At 39.9% G+C, this 23,467-nt stretch overlaps 1 long non-coding RNA gene across 1 annotated transcript in view; it reads left to right on the top strand.

The window, feature by feature from the left end:
- The first annotated feature begins 1,646 nt into the window (after positions 1-1,646).
- LOC139622638 (uncharacterized) overlaps positions 1,647-23,467 on the top strand; it is an 86,161-nt gene continuing 64,340 nt past the window's right edge. The window contains exons 1-2 of the long non-coding RNA XR_011691357.1: positions 1,647-1,982; positions 21,777-21,821. This is a non-coding gene — a long non-coding RNA (uncharacterized lncRNA). The remainder of the gene's footprint in view (positions 1,983-21,776; positions 21,822-23,467) is intronic.

Genomic DNA, 23,467 nt, shown 5'->3' with positions numbered 1-23,467 from the left:
TAGAGGAAATATAGAAATTATTTTGTGTAATAGAATTTTTTTCCTTCTTTCCTACCCTGATATGAGATGACATGACACCCTAACTCGTTTAATTTACTGTGTTTTAGTATAAAAACAGGCAGATTCTACCGTTTGTTCCTCAGAATGATCAGAAAAGTTCACATTCAAGGAAGGAGTTCCCACCATGACACCACATCTGTACTTCCCTCTTGTCTAACGTCCACTTCTCTGCACCAGGTCAACCCAAAGGCAGCGGTTAGATCAGATAGTGTTTCCACACAATTTACGCCAAGAGAGGAATTACGTAAAAATGGACAGGAAATTTCTCACTTAGCATTTTTTCAGAATCTGGGCTGGGTTCATCTCCGGTCGTTTGGTTAAATACAGAAGTGAGTGTCCACAGAGGGAAGTTATGATATCCATCCTACTGAGACTTGAGCGAGGACAATTTACTGACAGAGGCTTGTATTTCCAAACATATAGAGCATTGATAAGGACGCCCTTTCCCCTCTATTAATAGCCCGTGTCTCCTTCTGAGCAAGGCATCAAAAGCTAAATGAAACAAGCTGCAGGGAAGTTTCCCCAGCTTTGGCCGCAACTTCTGCTTTTACTTCCTTTGTATGTGTGTGTTCATGAAAATGAGCTGAATTTACCTGTCTTTTTTATGCATGGCAGCCTTTCATAGAATGTCCTGTATTAATAATATATGAAACATCGGAGAGAGAAAGAAGGAGGAGGATGCACTGACTGGTTGAACGCAGCTTTATTTTTAATTCTAGTTTTTTTATGGTATTGTTTGGATGGTTCTTTTCTGAACATACACTATAAACATGACACCTGCTGAACATCAGCATGTTAGCACTGTCACTGTTAGCATTTTAGCATGCAGACATTAGCAATTCACGCAGCATGTAGCACTTGGCCTTTTTATGACCTCACAGTCTTGTTTAAATTTAGTCTCAGCTCAAGTTAAAGTTGAGATGACTGAAACCTTGAAGTCTGTTGGGCAGTAGGAGAACAGGCCTCTACATTATCCTCATTTTGGACACACGCCACAATGGAAATTTAAAAAGGTCTTGGCCTTTATTGTGTTATCCTTGACATTTTCATGGTTGTGTGCGATTTAAGGTCCACACACTCTTTTAATATCAAATAAACTAAATACATTATTAGCTTCTTAAAAATGATTTAAATCGCCCTGCTTGGACTAGTAGACAGGAAACACCAGCTAGTTAAGTTCTTATCTGGAAATATTTACCTATAAAAACTGATTTTCAGACAGTTTTTTTATTATTTCTTTTAAATTTCATTCTAGTTCCCAGTGTTTATTTTTACCCTAGAGGAAGCACATAATGCGGGAACTTTTATAACTGACACGCATTGTTCACAAAGGTCAGTGACAGGTGTGTTTGTACCTTCAAACGTTGTTAATTGACTGCGCACATTATGTGCATCACAATAGCATCTCTATATAGTGTGTGTGTGTATGTGTGTGTGTGTGTGTGATCTATTTGAACAGTGATGTCAAACAGAGAAGTCCATTCATGATGAGGTTTCCCCTGATGCAGCAGAGAAGGAAGGACTGGTGTGGTGGGTGTGACCGAAAATACGAAAAATGTATCACGGTGCAAGACTCGCAGCCATCTCAGTATGAATGGTGGAGCTGCAGGGGACAGCTCCGGTGCAGCAGTGAAGAAAGTTAGAGAGGAGAGACGGAGACAGCCAGACACACAGAGAGAGAGAGAGAGAGAGAGAGAGGGAGGGAGGGAGGAAGCGCCACATGGCTCGCTGTGTGTTCAGGATGACTTTTAATCCGCAGTGCAGAAGTTTGAAAGTGAAAGAGAGCGCGTCAGGTCAGATTGGTGCAGGTGTGCGCCTCGAAAATTGTTGGCTGAGTTTTTTTTTTAAAAAAAAAAAAAAAAAAAAAAAAAAGAATGAGAGAAGACGTGCAAAGTGTGTCCCTGACTGCCAGTGACGCGGGGGTAAGTCTGCCAGTTCATTTTCTTAAATGAAATAAACGTGTAAAACTCTGTGAGGGGCTCTCCACCTCACAGCTGCGCTCCCTTCACGGTCCAAATGAGGAAGCAGTTTTGATAAAACTGCAGGCTGCAACTTGTGCAACATCACAGCGACATTTCAAAACTTTTTTTTTTTTCTTTAAAGTGCAGAACTAAACGCAGCAGAAGTATTGACTGTTTTTTTTAAAAAAAAAAGAAGTTCAGTTCATGGTTTGACGGCCGTGCAGCGCTCTCGCATGCGTAATGGGCGGTTTGTGCAAAGATAAAAGGAAGTATGCGGTGTCAGACAGAGATAGTAACCCGGCCTTCCTCTTCCTTTTTGTATTTTTTTTTAAAGTTATTGAATGACTTGACCTGAAACGTTTTTTTTTTTTTTTTTTTTTGACTGGGTGGCACATTGTCGGCACGTCCCCCCCACTGTGCTGTAACCGTGAACGCACAGGAGAGGAGATGCAACCGGTTTTTAACACCGTCAAGAAAATCCTCTTGTGACTTGTGTGAACCTCACTGGTCTTTTTATAGTCTGATCCTTATCAGCGTGTGAAGTGTGGCTGGTGAGCGTCACCTCCTGGAAAGAGTCTCACCAGAACGCAGTGGGCGTCACTGCAATAACTTTTATTACAGGCGAACTGCTGTAGCCAGGGAAGTCGCTGGAAGATGCTGCGTTCAGGTTCTGTCGGAAACGAGGCGTTCAAAAACACTTGTTCTTGTTGAAAGATTACGACAAAACAAACTGGCAAAAGATAATTTCTTGTTGTTTAGGAAAAAACGAATCTGTTCTGTGCTGCATCATCTGAATAATTAAGAAAAAAAAAAGACGCATTATTATGGTTTTAATTTGAAAGAAACTACATTTTGTGACTGCTGAATGTAACAGTGAAACATTTAACATAGATGTTGAAAAGGTGCATTGTGGCTCTGCCTCATCAGATTCAGAACAAGCAAACTCGCCTGAAGGTCCATTTAGATGTTGCTCTGGGGCTTTTGACTGCATCGCACAATCTTCCTCTGAGTTTGTGTGGTTGACTTGGAATTGCAGATGTTTTCATTTCAGTATTTCTGTTCTTTGTAGACACTGGAAAGAGAAGTTTCAGCGAAAAAAAAAAAAAAAAAAAAAAAAAAAACCCTAGCCATGTTCCACTTTCTTACTTTCTAGGTTTTTCCAGAGCTTTCATCTCCATTTCACCGCCTTCGTCAGCAATGACAACTGAACAAACTTCGTCTGCTGATGAAGACTGTGAAGTGGGGTTGTAAGCTCAGGGCTTTGCTTACCTTTTGGTATCACCTCAGCGGAGGTACTAAGTGCTATTCAGAACTTTTACCTGATGGAAAACCAAAAAAAAGGTAAAGTATGGTAAAGTCAAGTTGAGCCAGTACCATGAAGTGGAAAGGGGATATTAGTTATCACATCTGCTGGTGAAAACCTTGCGGTATGTCTGAAAGCTCGGAAAACCTAGTAAGTGGACCTTGAGTTTTTTTTTTTTTTTTTTGATTTCATCAGTCTTGTTCTGTTCTACCCCAGCAGTAGAACTCAGTACCACTGAAGAAAATATTCCCCCCACTTTCTTCTTATAATGACACAACATGCTATGAATGCACAGCTTTTCTCTTAAATTCATTTTTTAAGAAATATTATCTCTCAGTTTTTTTTTTTAATCAGCTCTCTTTGTTGGTTTTGCTGATCATCATGTCACCTCCTCATTTCTCCACTACTTGGACTCATTAAAAGTAGATACATTGATGTACTCCGTGGTGTGTGTGTGTGTGTGTGTGTGTGTGTGTGTGTGTGTGTGTGTGTGTGTGAGAGAGAAAGTTTCATAATGAGTGACATGGGTTTTCCCTGTCCCTGTTTCCTCCATTCATGTGGCAGGAGACAGAGAAGCAGAGACCTGTCAACCCGGATATGAGCTGAATTTTGAGTGAGTGTTTGAGGGAAAGGGAGGAACAGAATGTGAGTGTGTGTGTGTGAGAGAGAGAGAGAGAGAGAAAAAAAATTTGGAGTGTGTTTGCATGTTTTATTCATACAGCCTTTATTTACTTTGATATTATATATATATATATTGTTTTCTGTGTGTGTCAGAGAGAAAGAGTTATAAAAAAAAAGCAGCTCATTTCCTCATTCTGCTTCCTAGTGACCTCAGCTGCACAAGTTTCCTCTTGTTGCTTGCACCATTTTGCATCCCCAGCAACTAAATATCTTGCTTAGCAGGAAGAAGCAAAATGCACACATGGACACTTTGTCTGATGTTAACTGATATCATGTCACACATTTTTGGTGCCGTAGCAAGATGACAGATTGCATGTAAAATACTTGTAAATTTTGAAGCGTGTTCCAGCCTTGCTGATAAGTTGCACTGTGTCCGACAAGCTATTCCTGTGTAGATATTGCCGCTGTGGCATGAAGCAAGTTAAACTATGACTCATGTTGACATCCCATCAAAGACGGCAATGGGTATTTATTTATTTTTTATAATAATGCTGCAAAACTAAAATTAGAATCCTGTGTTTAAAATGATCATCCTCTTTTTTTGAGCTTGTGAGATGCCACTAGGGGGCAGTGTGACTCCAAAACTGTGTGTAACCTAAAATAAGTTTGAAAAACCGAGCAACTGGCAACATAATCACAAAGTGAGGCATTGATTATAGATCTTATTCATATGCTTTTGGAAAGTGAAACCTTTAAAGAAACACATCCATAGTACAACCACGCAGACGTTTTTTTTTCACCTGAAAAACCTACCTAGTTATTTTACCTAATCAGACCTTTTTCTCAGATGTGTGTGGGAGTTTACAGACATTTTGAATTGCCATAGCAGGGAAAGCACGGGTGTTACCAGTAACATTAATGGTGGCTCGATTTCAAGTTTCAAGTGTCCCAGTAACAAATGGCAGTGTGATAGTGAGCCAGCATGAACAATACCAGGACACTGAAAGTGAAGCAGCTAAATGGATCATTAATGTTATTATTTACACCTTTGCTTTTCTAACCGTGTTTAAATGTCTTCTGTGAAAAAATAATATATATATATATATATATATATATATATATATATATATATATATATATATATATATATATATATATATATATATATGGAACACCACCCCCAAGGTGTTTTCTCTTATTTACCTAATTAGACCTCCTCTCAGGACAGTGTGTTGGTGTAGACTGTGGTTGATAGTCACAGTGCTAACATTAAACCTGCTATAATCAATATTTTTATAATGTAATGTATCACTTTTAATAAATGTTTTAAATGATAATGTGAAAGGGGTCACTACTGGGATTATCATCCAAATCTACCCCTCCCCTCAGTTTTACAGAGCCATATAATGAGCTTCAGCTCATTATTTAGTTGTCCGCACCACAACGTTACTGTTTTGGTTTTCTGTCATACTCACATGATGTCATTTTTGGATATTTCTCTGGAGTTGGTGGAGACCAAAAACAGAGTTGAAACAAGAGTAAATACGTGACATTCAATGACTCCAACTCCAGAAGAATGATAATATGTGACTTGGGGGCATTTTATATACAACTATGAATCAATAAATAATCAAAAGATTAATTTATAATGAAAATAATTGCTATTTTCAGCTCTGCTGGTATGACTGGTTTGCATGCTTAAATGGAATGAAACCATTAATGTTAAACTATTTAGGTAAAAGATTTGTTAACGTAGTTTATTGATTATTCACCATAAACCTCCTCCACCGTACTTTTTTTTTGACTGGAGTATAAAGCCGTAACCCCTGTAGTAATTCATTTACCACGGTGTAGTCACATATTTGTTGTCACCATGACCACAGTGAAGAATGCCCTCTCCAGTGTCACTATGGTATTCAGCTGTTTGTGTTGTGAGTTGTGTTGGTGAGCATGGAAATGAAGTCAAAGCAGGACCTAACTGGCTGATTATAGGTTGCTCTGTGTGCTGTGCCCCGTATAGACAAATTACAGGAAATGTTCACGAGAGATGTTGCCATGGAGATGCAGGCAGAAGCATGAAAAGTTGAGAACCAAAGTTGTGAGACAGGTTAGATTCGAGTTAGAGTGAGACTAAGTTTAATTTATCATCACTTCATGTGAGAGTAAAATACAGCAACAGAAACCGATTAGGCCTGAATAATCAAGAGTAATTTAAACTCATTACCTAAGTTAATGTTGCACAGCCAGAACGTTTTCCTGTCATGCTCAGTGAGGTCTGATGAGATTCAAACTCCAAACCAAAGAATCTAGCAGAGTTGGAAAGGAGACTATAAAGTGAGTAAGAAAAGGGAAGAGATAGTGTTGTCACTATTCAAACCAGTACCACTACTGAACATGGAAGTGGAAACAAACTACAGACACTGTCTCTGGAACTGGACTTCTTAAAGACCTTATTATTTTGTTGGCGACCCTAGCAAGTCTGGTGATTAAACACTAACACGCATTAATATATTTTTGGCCACTTCGGTGAAACAGAAAAAATGACGTCAGCTTTGATGGTGCAGACTTGTCAGCTAACAGTTCCTCATAGCAGATACAGAGAAATGGTAGCATTCATTTGGAGTCGTGTTTGTGTCCACCTGATAACAGCAAGTTCAATATCCACTTCTTTTACCTCTGTTTTTGGTCTTTACCAAATATTTGGCTCTTTAGCTGATTAGTTGGTTTATAAAAGCTCTTTTTTTTGCTGTAAACAGCTGCCAGTTGTGCCCGGAAACAACAGTATAAGAGCAGTGAGAATAAACTAAAACATTAAAGTCACAGAAAACCAAAACAATCACCTCAAAGACGCTAAAATGTTGTTCAAGGTAGATGCGAATGGAGAGCCGAGGGGAACTGCAGAGTCAGGTCATTCTCTGTGGGTTTGCCACTGTAAGTGACCCTCTTTCACATACCTGTGGTTACCCAGCACCTCCAACAGGCAAAAGCTAGAAAATTTGGGTAACATCTTAGGCATAGGCCAAGTTCCGTGAGCTTTGCAGCGACCACCCACAGAAGAAGCTACAAGACACCTGTTGCTGCCTCACACTGTACTACAGTAGATGTGTTGCTTCACTTTCCTGAGCACACAGTCAGCAGATTTCAAGGGTACTTGTACTCTCTGTGTTGCAGAGAGATGCAAACCACAGATAGCTCATTCAAATGAAAGTAAACCTTGTGTCTATTTGTGTAGTGACAAAAACAAATGAGTAGGCAGCTTTTACATCACACACATACGGGACTGAAATTGGCTTGAGTCATCTAAATGTCACATTTGTAAACCTTATGGGCTCCAACGCAGTGTGAATCATGTCATCTTATTGGTCACCACGCAGGGATGTTGTAGACTCTGCACAGATGTGATCTAGTGTGAATAGATACCTCACTGATTGAAACATAACACTTGTTGTCTATTGGAGGCCTTGAAATATCAATATCATTCAAAGCTCTTGCAGCTGCACCTCCGTTTTCATGCTCTCACTTCAGCTGAAGTAGTACCTTGTTCCTCTGTGAGTTCCTCCTCTTTTACCACCTTTTGGTTTAGTGAAACCTTTTCCGATCTGCAGCGGATAATGACAATGACATTTTGGGAAACATGCTTATTTGCAGAGATGTCTCATGTCTGTTCATTCAACGTGCAGTAACTGATCTTTTTTGAACAGTGCAAACAGCTGCTAACAGCTGCCTGCTGTGGTAAAAAACAACGCATATGAAAGTGGTGAGAGTGAACCAAAACGGTAAAGCTGCAAGTGAACATCTACACAGTGAGCTGAAACTCGCTATTTGAGCCTGAGGGCAGCTGCAGATTCAGGTGATAACTCTCTGTAGGTTCTTCACTATGAGTGACCACTTTCACATTGTTATTTTGAAACCCTGTCATTATAGAAATACAGATTATAATGTAGAGCTAGAGCCAGGAGGCAATTAGCCTAGCTTAGCATAAAGACTGGACGCAGGGGGAAACAGCTAGCATGGTTCTGCCCAGAGTTCAAAAACACACCCAACATGAATAAACTGTGAAGTCAGAAGGCAACCAGTGAGCAGACCTCAGTCGGTCCCAGCATGGCTGCTGTAAATAGTTACAGCATGTAACTCCACCTAAAACCACAGATTATCGTTTTTAACGTTTCTGTTTGGCTTTGATACGACGTGTCAATTTGTGACTTTTTAGAGATGCTGGTAGATATAATTTTGAACTTTCAGCAGAGCCAGGCTAGCTGTTGGCCTTAGTTTACAGTCTTTATGCTAAGATAAATTAAGCTAAATGTAATTCATTTTGATCATTACAGGTTTGTTTTTAAATTTTTTATATTGCCTTAGGAAGTCAGTCAAAACTTTGCTAATAAATTAAAGGCAGCTTTGATTCCCATGTGCAGCTACTCATCACCCATCTTATCCAGCACCTAGCCCACCCACAACTACTCTAACATGAGGACGTGAATGGATTTAAAGACACTGAACACCATGATAAAATTTATCAAGCTGTCAGATCTCTCTGGACACTTGGGTGTCAGCAGTGTCACAGGTGTGGCCACTGTCATGATGATAAGATGTCGACTGGCAGACTTCTGCAGTCTGCATTGAAACCAGCTTAAATGAGAATACAGTAGTAAGTGTACAGTACATACATCACCATAGTGGATGTTAACGCAAAAGCATGTGTCACTCACAGTACAGGGACAGTAGCACTTCCTCTTTTGTCACTGTCAAAGCTTCGATTTTGACATAAAACCCCTGTCAGGCAAAAAAAACTCTGCAACATTTCAACCTTTCAGAAACTGATAACAGCCTCGTTTGTAGCTTGACAGGCATGGTGTTACATTTCAGATTAGCCAGTGAAGTGTTCCGCCCGAGGGATGGTGAGAAAACATGAAAACCACATTTCTATTAAGAGGTTTTTACATAACAAGAACTGTGCAACTGTATGAAGGAGTGTAAAAGAATGTGTGTCTTAATTCACTGACTTGTGTATAAGAGTGGTTTATGACTTGTGTGTGTTTTTATGAGAGTGTTTGTGCACACTATGAGTGAGTGGGTGCAGTGTGTGTGCATACCTGCTGCTCCTGTGGCCAGCTGTAACCTTTTATCCTTTTATTTTGAAGGTAAAGTGAAAGTACAGTGGAGGCGAGCTGATTAGCCTAACTTGTCTGCAGCATTCCTGCGTTATCACTGGATTTCTCACAGAGTATGCTCTAAAATCAGCTGACAACTTGCACAACATGTAGTTTACTTGAGCGGCTGTGTTGCATTGCCTCCAGCAAGCAGGGCTGCTTTCATTCCTGTCTGCTTCTTAGAAAGAAGTGTCAGAGAGTTTCAGGTTTGCACAGAGTGTGCCCTTGCCACAAGAAATCAGCTCATGTGATTTTTGTCTTTGATCCACATGTAGGATTTCAATCATCAGTTGATTAATATTTTTGGTTTTTTTTTAGCCTTAAAAATCCAGGCAGAAACCTGTGTCATCATTATATGGGTGCAAAACATGTGAGAGTCTTGTCAGAGCTGTTGATGTTGATGCAGGTCTGACAGGGGGAGCAGGAGGAAGCAGAATGCAGTGCATGCATGCATGGCTGTTCAAAGGTCAAACCGTTCAAGGCTGCAGTTTTGCTTGTTGCTGTGATAGTGGAGGTTGGGGCTCTGCGGTGAGCCTTGTAGAGGACTCTGTTCAGTGACTTCAGCAGTAGCAGTGCTCATTTTCATGTCTTAATAGGCAGCACTCACATGTCTGTTATCAGTGCCTGAACACTGAAACAAATCCTCCTCCATGAATTGACAAGGAGTTGCTCTTGTCAAAACTGTAGTAATAACAGTAGGCTCACACCCATAATACACAAAGACTTTTGTGGGGAGATTTTGCTGGTTGACCACACTGGTTTACAGTTAAAGTTACTGGTTTCCAGTAAGATGTTGCCTCAGGGTGCAGCTGGGAGGATGGAGGATGTGTGACAGTTCTTGTGTAGATACTGAGGCGTCTATGCAAGAACTGTCTCACACCGTGCAACTTATTGGTAACTAACGGCTGCCACAAGTGCACCATACACTACTACAGTGGGGTTTTTAGTCAGAGCTACTGGTTTCCAGTAAAGACCTGCACCCAGTGGCTTCACAGCAGAGGAAGTGGTGGTGGTGGAGTCTGAAACTCTGAAAAAAAAAAAAAAGCAAAAGATTTTAACGTGTCAATTGCTTATCTTTTTATGCAAAATGGTTTTTGCCTCACATGCATTTACATATCTGCTTTTTATTTCATTGAGCTGCAAGAACTTCCTCTGAGCACACAGTGAAAGAGAAGGTCGAAGGTCAAAGCCACAGCACACTGCAGTGAACAAATGTTACATGCATCTTGAGGTAGTGCACCACTTGATCATGCAATACTCTTGATTTATTCTTAAAAAGCAGAGTTTAAATAATGTTTTAATGTCACAGGAGTCTCCAATACATAGTTTCTTGCAGAAAATCTGTCAGATTTAAGTTCTGAAAAGGCTTAAAGTGGAAAAAAACAACCATCCTAATCCTAATCCTTTTGATTTTAGTACATTACAAAGTGCACAACATTTTACTGCATGTGAATGGGTGTGGGGCCAGTGTCACCACACGCTTGCTATACACAGGCTTATGGCGCCACTTGGTGGAAAGGCACAGACATGACATTTAGAGCAGGGATTCATATCTGCTTAATATTCATCTGCACATTTTCTTTCACTGCTGCAGCAAAGTTCTCACTTTTTTCATATATAAAAAAACAGCAGGTTAGCGATAATGATATTGAACTTGGCTTGTACAGCAGGATTTCTAACGTACTGTTAAAAGCCTTAAATGGGAATAAATATTAAAAAATGTGTGACATTGAACAACCATACTACCAGTGAAAGTTAGGGGTTCACTGCCTTGTTCAAACAGTTGCTGGAGGAGTCAGTGAATCGATTATTTTTATGATTATCAACAATAAATATAACTATCAATCATGTCACCTTGGGCTCTTCTGGGCATTTTTCACAAGGCTCTACCATTTTAAAACTGAATAATTCATTCATTAATCAAAAGAACAACAGATTAATGAGTGAAGAAAATAACTTGTTTAAAGCCCTATACTCCACTCTTCACTCTCCACGTTCAGCTTCAGATCTACAAGGCCACTCTGCCTCCACCTGCTGTTTGAGTTTGAAAGCTGCTGAAACTGAAACCTTCTCTCAACCCTTAAATCACTCCTAAGTAATCATTTAAAAATGCCTTTTATTAATGTTAACCACACCTTTTATTTCTCCAGCTTTATCTCTTTATTTACCTGTTTTATTTTGTTAAATGTTATTTGTCTCATAGTTAATCTGTGTAGTCTAAAAAGGTTGAAATCCTGAATTACCTGTCGGGCCTCTTGGACCATGAGTCAAGAAAGGCAAGCATCTACTGCTTTTTTTTATTTTTTCATGTATTGAACAGGGACCATACAGATAAACACTGTTATGTAAGGGTGAAGCAGTGCAGCAGATGTAGAGTACACCAGGCCTCGTGCTGAAAAAAACGTACAGCTTCTGTCCCTGGTCTAGCTTTTCAATTCAGGTGAAACTCAGTAGATAGAAGAGAGTGTGAGGCTGTGGATGTGTCTATGTGTGAACGTAATGTATAAGACTACGTATAGGTGTGACAGACTGACACTGAGTCACTGCATGTCCAGCACTGTGTAGAAAATGAAATCTCCACTTTGTACCTTTGCGCACTTGTGGGTCCAAATGGCAGCAATACTTATCTAAACTGCACAGAACCTACCTAAGGCATGAGAAATTACAAATTTATCCACAAAAGGGTATTGTCGCAGTCCATTTTTAGGTAAGTGTCCATTATCTGGAGGCTTTAAATTTAAAGTAGATTAATATTCACGAGACCAGACACATTTGACCTTGTTGTCTCGTTACCAGAAGAGGGCGATGTTTCCCAAATCATCCCCATCAGCCTTCAGGCTCAGGGTGTTTGTGCCCTTCAGCATCACCACCATCAATGGGTTCTTTCAACCACTGTCATTTTCACACAGTGAAATGCACCATTTAAAACCCCGCCCCCTTGGGAAATGAGAGGTATTGATTGGTTGGTGGGTGTCAGCTGGCAGTATTGATTGGCATACTTAAAGGAAACAATGGAGGAGAGCAGTGAGAAGCAGTCAGGTTTTGGTTCACACACTAGATCAGCACAGTGAAGGCAGCTGTGGCAATGCATTAGGATAATTCTGTGTGTGTGTGTGTGTGTGTGTGTGTGTGTGTGTGTGTGTGTGTGTGTATCCCCTCATGGTGAATATTGATTGAGCTGCAGCTGAAGTTTTCCAGCATCACTAATACACATTTCTTAAAGGAATATTCCACCCAAAATCTTATCTTAGCGTTAATAGCTCGCTCAACTTTAGTCCATGTCCGTTACAAATGTGTGTAACAGTCATCCAGATATTAAATGTTACTTATCGGCAGATCATTTTCTTGATTAATAGGTTAATCATGTGGTCTATAAAACATTAAAGGTGACTTTATGAAATGTTTTCTGTCTGACCAACAGCCAAAAAATCCATGATATTAATTTTACTGTAATTTAAGAAGTAAGTAAAAGTAAATTCTCACAATTGAGAACTTGGAACCATGAAAGCATGCCAAAATTATTTTGGCATTTTCACTTGAAAAATTACTTGAACATTAAACTGATTATCAAAAAAGAAAAAAAAAGTTGCTGTCTGGCTCATGGATCTGGCTGATTCCCGGTTTGTGATCAGTGTTGGCACTGATACGGATTCAGTATATCAAATTAGTCCGTTAGAGTTTCAGTGAGACTGAGTCACTGTTGGACCGTAGGCCGAGACAATGACGTCCCACCTGCAGCATCAAGCCTGGTGGTCTCACCCAGGCATTAATCATTGGTGGAAACAGACACATTTTCTCTCTTTATGTCACAAACTCAATCCACTGGACCACACACAATACACATGAAAACCTCCCCCACTGATACACAGACTTATAAGATGCAGACTTCACATACCCTCCCACACACACAGGATAACCCACTTTTTTTTCTGAGGGAAAAGTGCCTCAGCTGGCTAATCAGAAACACAATAGTGTCTCAGTTTACCACCTGGGAACTAATGGTGTTTAGACTCATGGGGAGGTGAGTCAGATCCTCTGCTCCCTCTGACTCATGACTGAGGCCCCGACTGGACTCTCCCAGCCTGGATGGTGAAGGACGAGAGAGCTGAGGTTTGGTGGGAGATGGAGGGAATGTGGGAGGAAAGGAGAGGGGGGTGAGGCAGGGGATAAACTTTGCAGGCGCAGATGAAGTAAGATAAACACCACAGTGTAATATATGTTTGAGGCAATGATAAGTTTTTTGTTGAGACTGTCTTGGTCGTTTTGGAGGGTGTAGCTGTTTTGCATTGCTATGTAAATATCCTGAAAAAAAAAAAAAAAAAAAAATCACTTCTGGTGTTGCTGAATGACCACAGGTCCTCTTTGATAATACGGTTTTTCGTGTGTTTTTTGTCACCTGGATTTTAGACAGTTCTACTTTTCAAATGATATATTTTTGCATAGTTTTTAACTTGTGCAACCAGCTGTTCAGCCTTTGCTTTGTAAACTGACTTACAAAAATGATGACTTGAGATTTCTGCTAAAGCTGAGACACACTGGCCGTTCAGCTTCTTCTGACTCACTGTGTTGGTGCCTTTGTGACTGCAGGTGCATCAGTCGCAAATACTGTAGCGTAATTCTCAGTATTCTCAGAAATACACACTCATGTTGGATGTCACGATCTACATCAAGTGCTAATGTTAAGTGCCAATGCAGGAAGCAGTGCGTCCTATATATAGTGAGATGGAAAATAAGACAGTCAGTGTGCTTCTGTAGTTTGCGGAAACTGCCAATCCAACATTCACACCAGCTCCACACAACAGTTGATACAGTGTGTGTGGAGGTGGATGCAGGGTTTGAACTTCTCCCAAGCTCTCTTTTTTATTTTTTTAAATTCTTTAAACACAACCGCCTCTGTTATTTTTCATCTGTAGAAACAACTGTAACACCATGAATTCCTCTGAGGAGAGACCGTTCAAGAGTATGCATGTTTTATCCACTTGCCTAGAAACACTTGTCAGACATAGTCAGAGGACACGCTACACAAAGTAGTTTGTTTCAGGCACAAGTGTGGAGGTTGGTGAGGTTGATGGGAGAGTCTGACGTTTACACTGAAGACTGTAAATGTGTCTGCAAATAACAACATAACCACGATCTCTCCATAACCTTATGTTGTCTAAATCTCACCAAACCTTAGTCATTGTTTATTTGCCATGTGCGATAGTTAAATGTAAAAAAATGTTAGCATTAGACGTACATACAGCAAAATCACAGTTATTTTGTCTACCGTGTAGACATGGTGGATAATTATACTGTGAGAGGAACAGAGAAAGAGAGATGCAGTTAATGGGTGTGTGGGTGCTGGTCCATTCCCACTTGTGAAATCTTCGAGTCCGCCTGCCCAACACTGTTTCCATGGTAAAACATCACCAGACAAATTGTTCCACCTTACGTCAACACAGCTAGTAACCAGTAATGGCAAATTCATAGTTTAGAGGACAGAGGTAGAAGTGTTGTTTTTAAGAGGTGGAAAGGACTGGTGGAGACACAGACTGGTGGAAATATTCTGCTGAAATAAAGTGTCTTTTGCACCTACAAGAAGATATAATCAAAACATTTAGTGGCTTTAAGAGCAGTTGAGTGAAGCGTTTTTGACAAACGAGTGGGAAGATGGTGTTCGAGTTGCATTTTAGGCAAAATTTTACAAAAATAAAGAATGAATGGTGCATCTGCTCTTGGTCAGAGGAAAAGAGGGACTGAGTCTTACTAAGAAAGAGGTCGACAGGAAGCGAGAAAATGACTCCTCCAGTCTGGTTGTGTAGTTTTCTCAGCTGTGATAGATGATTAATGACAGAGGAGAAACTGTTAGCAGTTATAGGGCATCACTTGCTGTGCTGCACCAAAACGTATTGAGTATTGAGAACATTAACTTTGGTGTGAAATGCTGTAGGTAAAATAAAACCTGTTAGAAAGTCATCCTAAATACCTGTAATAAGTGTCAACATTTTAACATTGTGGAGGTGTGAGAAAAATAGTGCAATTCTAAATGTATCACTAATGATAGATGAAGTGTTGTTAAAGATTAGCTTGTTGAACTTGTTGTGTAAAGTTATATTGTGTTTTTACAGCACTGTTACCTTCCCGACGGCAGAGTTAACACTTTTTGTATTTTATATATGATCAGTTTTGTGCTGCTTGATGTTTTTAAGCGCTCATGAAGAACATTCACTATAGTCATTAACACAAGACAGGCTCATGTTTTCAGTTTTATTCCAGAGGATATGGATATAGTATAATAAGACAGTGACACAAAGGGTTACACAATAACCTTGAAATGACATTAATGCTAATGTTTCCAACAGATTAGCCTTTTATTGGACTACAACTTCATTCTGAACGCTCAACAAGAAACAATATCTAGCTGCCTTTTCTGGACTGAACCTTGGCTGTTCCCATTGACTCAGCAGGTGAGAGGGGGTCCAACTGCTGACCTCACTCCTGGATACCTGCCAGAGTGTAGAGGTGGAAGAAACTGCTCGTCTGGTTGCTCAGCGCAGACACATGTGAGAGTCTGAATGAGTCAGTGCTGATGTTAGAGAAAAGACATTTGCAGCTTCCAGCCGTCAGTGGCAGTGCTGCTGAACGGCGCTTAGATCTGTCGGTGAGGAAGAAATGATTGTGTGCCATCTTGGATTTAAGATGAATTGAAGTGACTGTTAGCTCGCTCGGTCATAGCTTAGCAGGCGTAACTAGGTATGACCGACCTAGATGCAGAAAAAACTTGGAGGTTTTTGCCTTTTTTTTTTTAAATTGCCTTTCCAGAGCTAAAATCAATGGTATTGGAAAAGGAAAAGGATATTTAACTTATTTTTTTTATCTGACTCAGCATAATAACAATAATATAATAGTCTTTATTTGGATAGCACTTTTCAGTGCCATGCTGCAAAAGGCAGTTGCCTGATGGCTGTAGTCATAGTAAAACAAAACTAGATATGACACGAGGACACAGTAAAAATCAGATGTTCAGTTAGTAACAATTCAGGATTAATAAACTAAGGTGTTAAGACAACAAACAATCCTTTAAAAAACCTTTAAACAATATTTTTTTTGTCACATTTAATCAAATGACCCTTGTGAAAGAGCTGATAATGCTGGCAATCCCACTGAGAATCAACGCCTCACTGAGTTGTAGATGCTTTCTGCTCATTCTTGTTTGAATAACTGAGATAAACAAATCAGTACCAGTTCAACAGTTCATATAAAACCATGGACAGTTGCTGACTTACAAAGTCAAACTTTTAGCAAGGTCCCAAAGTTATAAAATGGAATTGGTGGACCAAACTGGAGCCTCGAGACCAGCGAATACTTCTGCATTTGTCAGATGACTAGAAAACATCTCTGAGGAGAGATGCTCTGTTGTTCTGTGTTTGCTGGATTAATGAATAGGCAATGTTTTGCTAATGGGACCTAACAGCCCTGAGAAAGGAAAGTTTCTGTTTCAAGGAATTATGATCTCACAAGATATGATCAGGGGCACTGTTTTCTGGCGCTGCATGCTCACCCAACCACTTCCAAAAGGCCGATAAAATGTCAACTTCCAGAAATACAGCAACGGCAGACAGATGCCGACAGACCAACCAGCCATAAATAATGACTTTGTAGGAAAAGTAATTATATGGCATTTTAAGAAGGAAAATTCTGTTCAGTGCCTTGAAAGACTCAGCCAAAGCTGTATTCTTTTTAAATGTCTAAATTTATTTCAGACCATCATGGGACACTTAAACTGTCCATATGGCTGGATATGTATTTATGTGTTTTAACAACTGTTTTAATAAAAAAAGAACCCAGGCCTACTCAATATGTGATCAAGTGGTAGGTCTGAAGAATGTTATTTCCTTTAGTTGAGGAATTAGTTTAACAATGACTAAGCAAAATGTGCAAAAAAAAGTGACTCTGTAACAGTGGCCATCAAGGAGCCACAACAGCAACATACAACTTGACCCTTCAAAATAAGATTTTTTTTTTTTTTAATCTATTAATAAATGTCATCCAACTTTAATGCGTTCACATACCTGTGTACACACATGCATATATATAGTATATTTGTTACCAAATTTGAAATAAAACAACCATTTTACTATAAATTGCAGTTTAAACAATACCAGGGGTTTAAAAAAAGCACAACACTCTTTAATCTTCACATTTTTACATAAAACTGTGATGGTCAAATAAATGTAGAACAAAATCTTATTTTAAAAGATTCATCTAAAGAGCATTAAAATATATTTTATAAGCTATTCATAGGTGCTTAAGCCAAAGCAACAACAAGGCAGGGGTTGAAGGTTTGATTCCCACACAGACATTAAGATAGACTGCTTGTCCTATTCATTCTGATATTATGTGTAATGGTTCTCCTTGACTCATCCGTAGACCCAGTCTCCCACAATCCTCCCACAATGAGCTCTCTGCTGAGCAAGCATTTTTCAAAGTCTTACTTTCTCTCTTTCTCTTTACACGTATGCGTGTAAGAGTCTGTGTGGCTGCATGTCATTGAAAGAACAGGCAGTAAAAAATCTAAAAATAGATTTGTGTGTGACCTGACACATATTCAAACCTGAGGATCCCACTGTTGTTATCGGTAATCTGATAACTCATTTGGGGAAATTAATGCATTAGAAACCTTAGGATTCTTTATATGATAACTGAGGATATGACTGAAGCTTAAAGACCTCCCTTTTTATTTTAGTTTTTGCTCCTTATCTTTGTGGCTGAGCTATGTGTAGATAATTTGTAAGTCAAACTGTGTAGGCACCACTGTGATATCTTCTTGGTAAAGAAAACATCTTCTTGATAAAGTTGATAAGGGTTTAGTTTCTGTGCAAGTGCTACTTTCTTTGCATGTTTAGCTTTGGCAGCTTCTCTGACTTGCTGCTAAGTCAGTAGAGAGCAACTAGAGACGTGCTACTCTAAACAATATAAGAATATATAAGTTGTTTTTACTTAGTGCTACACTTTGTGTATAGATTATTTAGCAAATGTTAGCGCACCCACATGCTAAATGAAAATAATGAACACGGGAACATGAACACCACATCATTACACATCATCATGTTGGTATTTAGTGCAAAAGTCACTACAATCATAGTCTTGTTTCTGTGTGCATCATTTGCAAATCAAGGACCTGCCAGTGTTGTGAAAAGTTGCATGAAGCTCATCAGTTGCAATAATGGTTCCAGTTTTGGTGGCAACTGACTGAGTTGCAGAATGTTGCCACTTGGCATTTCTATTATCTTCAATCATTACTGACAATATACTGTATTATAATTATACTATAGTTGAAGGGGGGAGGAGATGTAGAGTAATAATTCAGGGTAACTTCTGGCTGGATGGTCTTTTACCAGAAACTGGTATATACTTAGCTCTGCAGTGCAGCAGTAAAACTGCAGAACTGTCATATCCGGTTCATCAGCCAGTGGCATCTGGTGCATTGATCTGTGTGTGCTCCTCATTTCTGTCAGTGCCAGTATGACTACACAGAATGTACATGAGACATCATGCCCAAGTCTGTCCTTGCCTTTATCTGTATATGAGGATTTGTGTGTATGTGTGTGTGGTGAAAAGCGTGGGAACTGCAGAGGAGGATGTGTGTATTTATGAAGTTGGCCAAGAGTTCCCATGATTTCCTCCGGATAAAACAGGAGGAGGCGGGAATTCATTTGCATGACAGTAACCCCAGAGGCAGACTGACTTAGAGTATACTGTGAATATAGACAAGAGGACAGTGGTCAAATCCAGGAGTCACACTTTTTGGTGTTGTGGATGAGTTCAGGTTGGTTGTCTCTCTGTAGTGCTTAAACATGACCTGAAACACTGCAAACTGTATCAGAGTGCATGGTTGTGACTTACATATGACTGTACAAGAGCATTGAATATCACAGATGAATACAAACAACAGGACAATACAGTCTCAGGATGATGCAGTAATTTTGTTTTCACTTTATTTTGTCTCATTACTGCTGTGTCAGTATGTATAACCTTTGGCAAGATGACAAATTCCTAAATGTCATAGAAATTGCTGGTCAGCCCAATTGTGCAGATGTTTCAAGTGTTCTGATTTACAAAAAACTCCACCAAAAAAATGACTTAAAATGAAACTGTTTCCAGTTGAGCCCAAGTGAATTAAAAGAATTTACAGCCCCCAGTAGCCAGAATGAATTCGGGCCAGGCCGAGTCAGGTTCAGACTAAGACCTGATGATATATTCATCTGTAATGATTCATAAGTCATCTTAGGTCACCACAGTTCAACTGTGTGCCACAAGGTTGTGAAAACTTGCATTTTCAAAATCTGCCTCATTTTCGTTCACGGTTTGCAGGGTTTCAGGAGATGTGATTTTAGAGGGAAATGTATCTGTCTGAAACTTACACACCTACGATAAACCGCCTAAATCACAGGACAAGGTGATAAGGTGCTTTTAAAGGAGTTAAACATTTTGGGAAATATGCTTCTTATCTGTTTTCTTTCTTTATTGGCACACTGACTTATGGCAGGGGGAAATGGGTAACCTGGCTGTGTCCAAAGGTTAAAAAAATATGCCTGTGACCTGCGTAACAGATAAGTATGTGGTGGGATTATTTCTTGGCAGCAGCTGGGTGAGGTTACTGTCTACAGCATCCTGAAGTCTTGTTGTCACATTGAAGTAAAACAGGGCCTTTACAGACGCCAAAACCAAACCTGTGCTGTATCAGGCGACCTGCACTAACCAGAGACACTTCTCTGCTGTTTGTCAAGAAATAGTTCCGGTGCATAAGTCACCACTTATAATCAAAATGTTTATGTAACAACAGATCAAACAAACGAGACGATGTGTTAATTAGCGAGCTTCAGAGCTGCTGGCAGGAATATTTTTAACACGGAGCCAGAGCCAGCTGTTTCCTCTTGCTGCCAGTCTTTATGCAAAGCTATGCTAAACATGTCCTGATTACATCTTCATACTCAAAGCGGCTATAATCAACCTACAGAGAACGTCAACCAAATCTGCAGCTCCCCTCGACTTTCTGGAGCTCTGTAGTGAGTTTCAGCTCACGGTTTACCTGTCCAGCCTTCAGCCTTTCTGTTTTTGTTTAACCTTCACACTCTCAACAGCATCATTCTTGGCCGCAGCAGGAAGCTGTTTTCAGGGAAAAAAAACTCAATGTACACTACCTGGTCAGCACCAGACTGCAGACAGAAACAGTTAGCAACTAGCTGGTTACCACAGAGGAGCATTTAGCAGCTGAGGAGACACACATTTCCCCCTGCAGCTAGTAGAGACTAAAAACAGAGCTAAAAGAGAGTCAGTATTGGACTTTAATTCTCCAGGTGTCCAGAAACATGACTCTAAATGCTCCATAACTGCTGGATGTGTAAATAAGCAACTTCAACATATCACCAAGGTGACGATATGTCGATGTTGTGTTTACACTGCCCCCATGAGGCCAAAAAATCATTTACTGTCAGGTTAAAGTATTTTTTGCTCAACAGCGGCCACTATAGCTACAAGTGACAATTACAGGGTGATGGTAAGTGCTAAAATGTTCCACAGTAGCATAAGTTGTGAAGTAAAGGAACTTGCTCAGTAATGTCATTCTATATACTATAGAAATACAAATCATATATGCTATATAAAGGTTAGCCACATCACACTACTGGTTATACAAGATCAAACTTTGTCCCCTGACTGAACAGAGCAAATGTGTGTTTCATATTTTCACTTGAGCACACAGCAGTGTTATTGATGTTTGATCTTGTGCTTTCAGTCCCAGAAAGAAAGCTAATGAGCACTTTTCCCAAAGTGTTGACTCGGTCCTTTAAGTGAGGGGCTCAGCTTGATTTTCCCCAGCATTGTATAGTATAGATGTGAAGCAGTGTGAAAGTGATCAGTAACCCATCCCTGGATGAATGAAAGTTAAGAGACCATACCTTTGGGAATTCTGGGAAAAGGAAAAAGCTGTTTATTTCTGAAGTTTGCAGCGCAGATTGTGCTGTTTCTCATGACACACACTGGGAGGTCAGTTCATGGGTCGACTTCTCAGGCTCTCTCTTATACATACACACACACACACACACACATACACTGAAGCAGAAAGAGGAAGAAAGAGTTTGCAGCTTAAGTAGGAGATTCTTGTTTTTTGCATGTGTGTGTGTGTGTGTGTGTGTGTGTGTGTGTGTGTGTGTGTGTGTGTGTGTGTGTTTGTGCTTGCCTCAGAACTTGGCCAGTCATTAGTAGAGAGCTCTTACAGAGTTTAGGAGGAAGTGGTGGTTACCGATGACTCAGCCAAGCCATGCATTTCATTCTTTCTCTCTCTCTCTCTCTCTCTCTGCACTCTCCTCCCTCTGTCATCTGCTTTTCTTTACACATTCTATTCATTCCTCTTTTCTATTCTGCCTCTTTATTTTCTGTCCTCTCATTCTCTCATTTTTTGTCCCCCTCCTTTTCTTTCCTCCCCTGATTCATCTTGACCTTTGGAGGTATCTTTGGGAATTTGTGTGTGTGTGTGTGTGTGTGTGTGTGTGTGTGTGTGTGTTGTGTGTGTCTGTGTGAGTAGGACACTCAGCAATGTGTGTGGGAAGATAACTGGCTTCCTTCAGAGTGATTAAAACATTCCCTCTCTCTTCTTTTTCCTCTCTCTTCTCTCTCTCTCTCTCTTTCTGCCCTTCTTAGTTTTCAGACTTTCTGATGAAGAGGAGGATGAAGACTGACAAACTGGTAAGTGAAAGCGAGCTGGACAACAGGTTTTTTCAGCATTGGCTGGTATTTATTAAGCTAAGAAGGAATGCAGCTCTTGGAAACTCTTATTTCAGATTTTCATGTATGGGCTAAAGAGCAGGAAGGATTCAAGAGCTCACTGGAAAATATTACAAATGTTTCTAGAACCTTGTTTAATTGCACTGTGTGAGGGACTGAATGTCTATTTGATGTTACTTTGACTTCATTTTATATCTCTTAAGTCTTCATAGAGCAGTTAATGAATCACCTTTTTTGTAAATATATCATAGCACCGGATTTTCAGTGAGCAGCACAGTGTGCAAAAAACGCAGGTTCGCCTTTTGCAGCGATGGGTTAAAAATAGGAAATCTAAAATCTGACAGTATGATAATCACAGGGCGGATGAATAACACTGTGAGGACAAATGTTTTGAGTTTGTTGGCAGTCATCAGATTGTGGCAAATATTGGCTATATTTGGCACTTGGCAAGTAACCCGTTTCTCCAAACTTAGTCATGTAATAATGGTGTGACGCATTGAATGCACCTCTGAAGGGCTGAAGTGAAAGTGGCGGTGTTGTATCTCCTGGTGATATTACAGTAGCCGTCTTCAGATGGAACAACTTGATCAAAGAGCTCCAACTCAGGAGCACTTCAGTCACCTTGATCAATCTGTGTATAGGAATGAGTCTGTTAGTGACGTTAGTGGGAGTTTCACAATCTGTATTGACGCACATTATACAAGATCTGTAAGCTGTATGATATAGCAGTGCACATATGATCAAAAACACACATACTGCACTGCACGCCAGATTCACATTTTGAATCAACAGAAAGGCTTTGTTGAGTGGGATAGCTGGAAAGGATGACTGTATTTCTGCATAGGTTGTTTTGTAATAATATCTCACAAATGGAGAGATGCACAGAAATTATTTTGTAACGCCAAACTCGTAATGTCTTTGTCAAACCTAAGACAGCATTTTGCAGAGCTGCAGTAGCTACAAACATCCGATTGTGTATCTGAACATGTGACTCTTCTGCCTTAGCAAAGCAGACAAGTTAAAGATCTATGTGGATGATAGTGTATTGATAATTTCTGGGTAGCATTGAGATGATGCATCTGTTTTACTTTCTGTTTGTCTAATTATCAGCTAGCTAGCACTGTCATGAAACCTTCACTTCACGAACTAGTTTAACATTTTCCAAGATGGCCAATAGTTCAAATCGTGACAATTCAAAGAATAATTTCTATCGCCCAGGGAAGTGTATTCATTGGTTTACAGCCTATTTCTTAGTAATGACTGTGTACAGGAAAATGGATTTGTGGGCCCATGGGGGTCATGTGATTTGTGATTCTGACTGCGGCTGCTAAGACGAAACTGTGTGCAGTCCACCCTGTTCCTGAGGCCTGGATCGCTGCACACTAGTGAATATATCTAGCAGAAACTAGTCTTGGTGCTTGTAAACAGTTGCGTCTTACCACATTAGTTGCTTTGCTAATTTATCCTTTGCGCTACAAAGCTAGCTTAACATCAGTATCAAGCTGTGTTTAGTGAAAATGCAGAACAAATTTTTGCCTTGTTATTCATGTGAATTTAAATTGTGCAGTCTTTGTTTATTTGCCCCAGACAGCCAACTGCACACATGT

This window comes from Trachinotus anak, unplaced genomic scaffold (genome assembly GCF_046630095.1).
Source record: "Trachinotus anak isolate AG129_WGS33_773 ecotype Australia unplaced genomic scaffold, CSIRO_AGI_Tana_v1 ptg000007l, whole genome shotgun sequence".
Classification (NCBI taxonomy): domain Eukaryota; kingdom Metazoa; phylum Chordata; class Actinopteri; order Carangiformes; family Carangidae; genus Trachinotus; species Trachinotus anak.
This window is presented reverse-complemented; position numbering and strand designations above follow the sequence as displayed.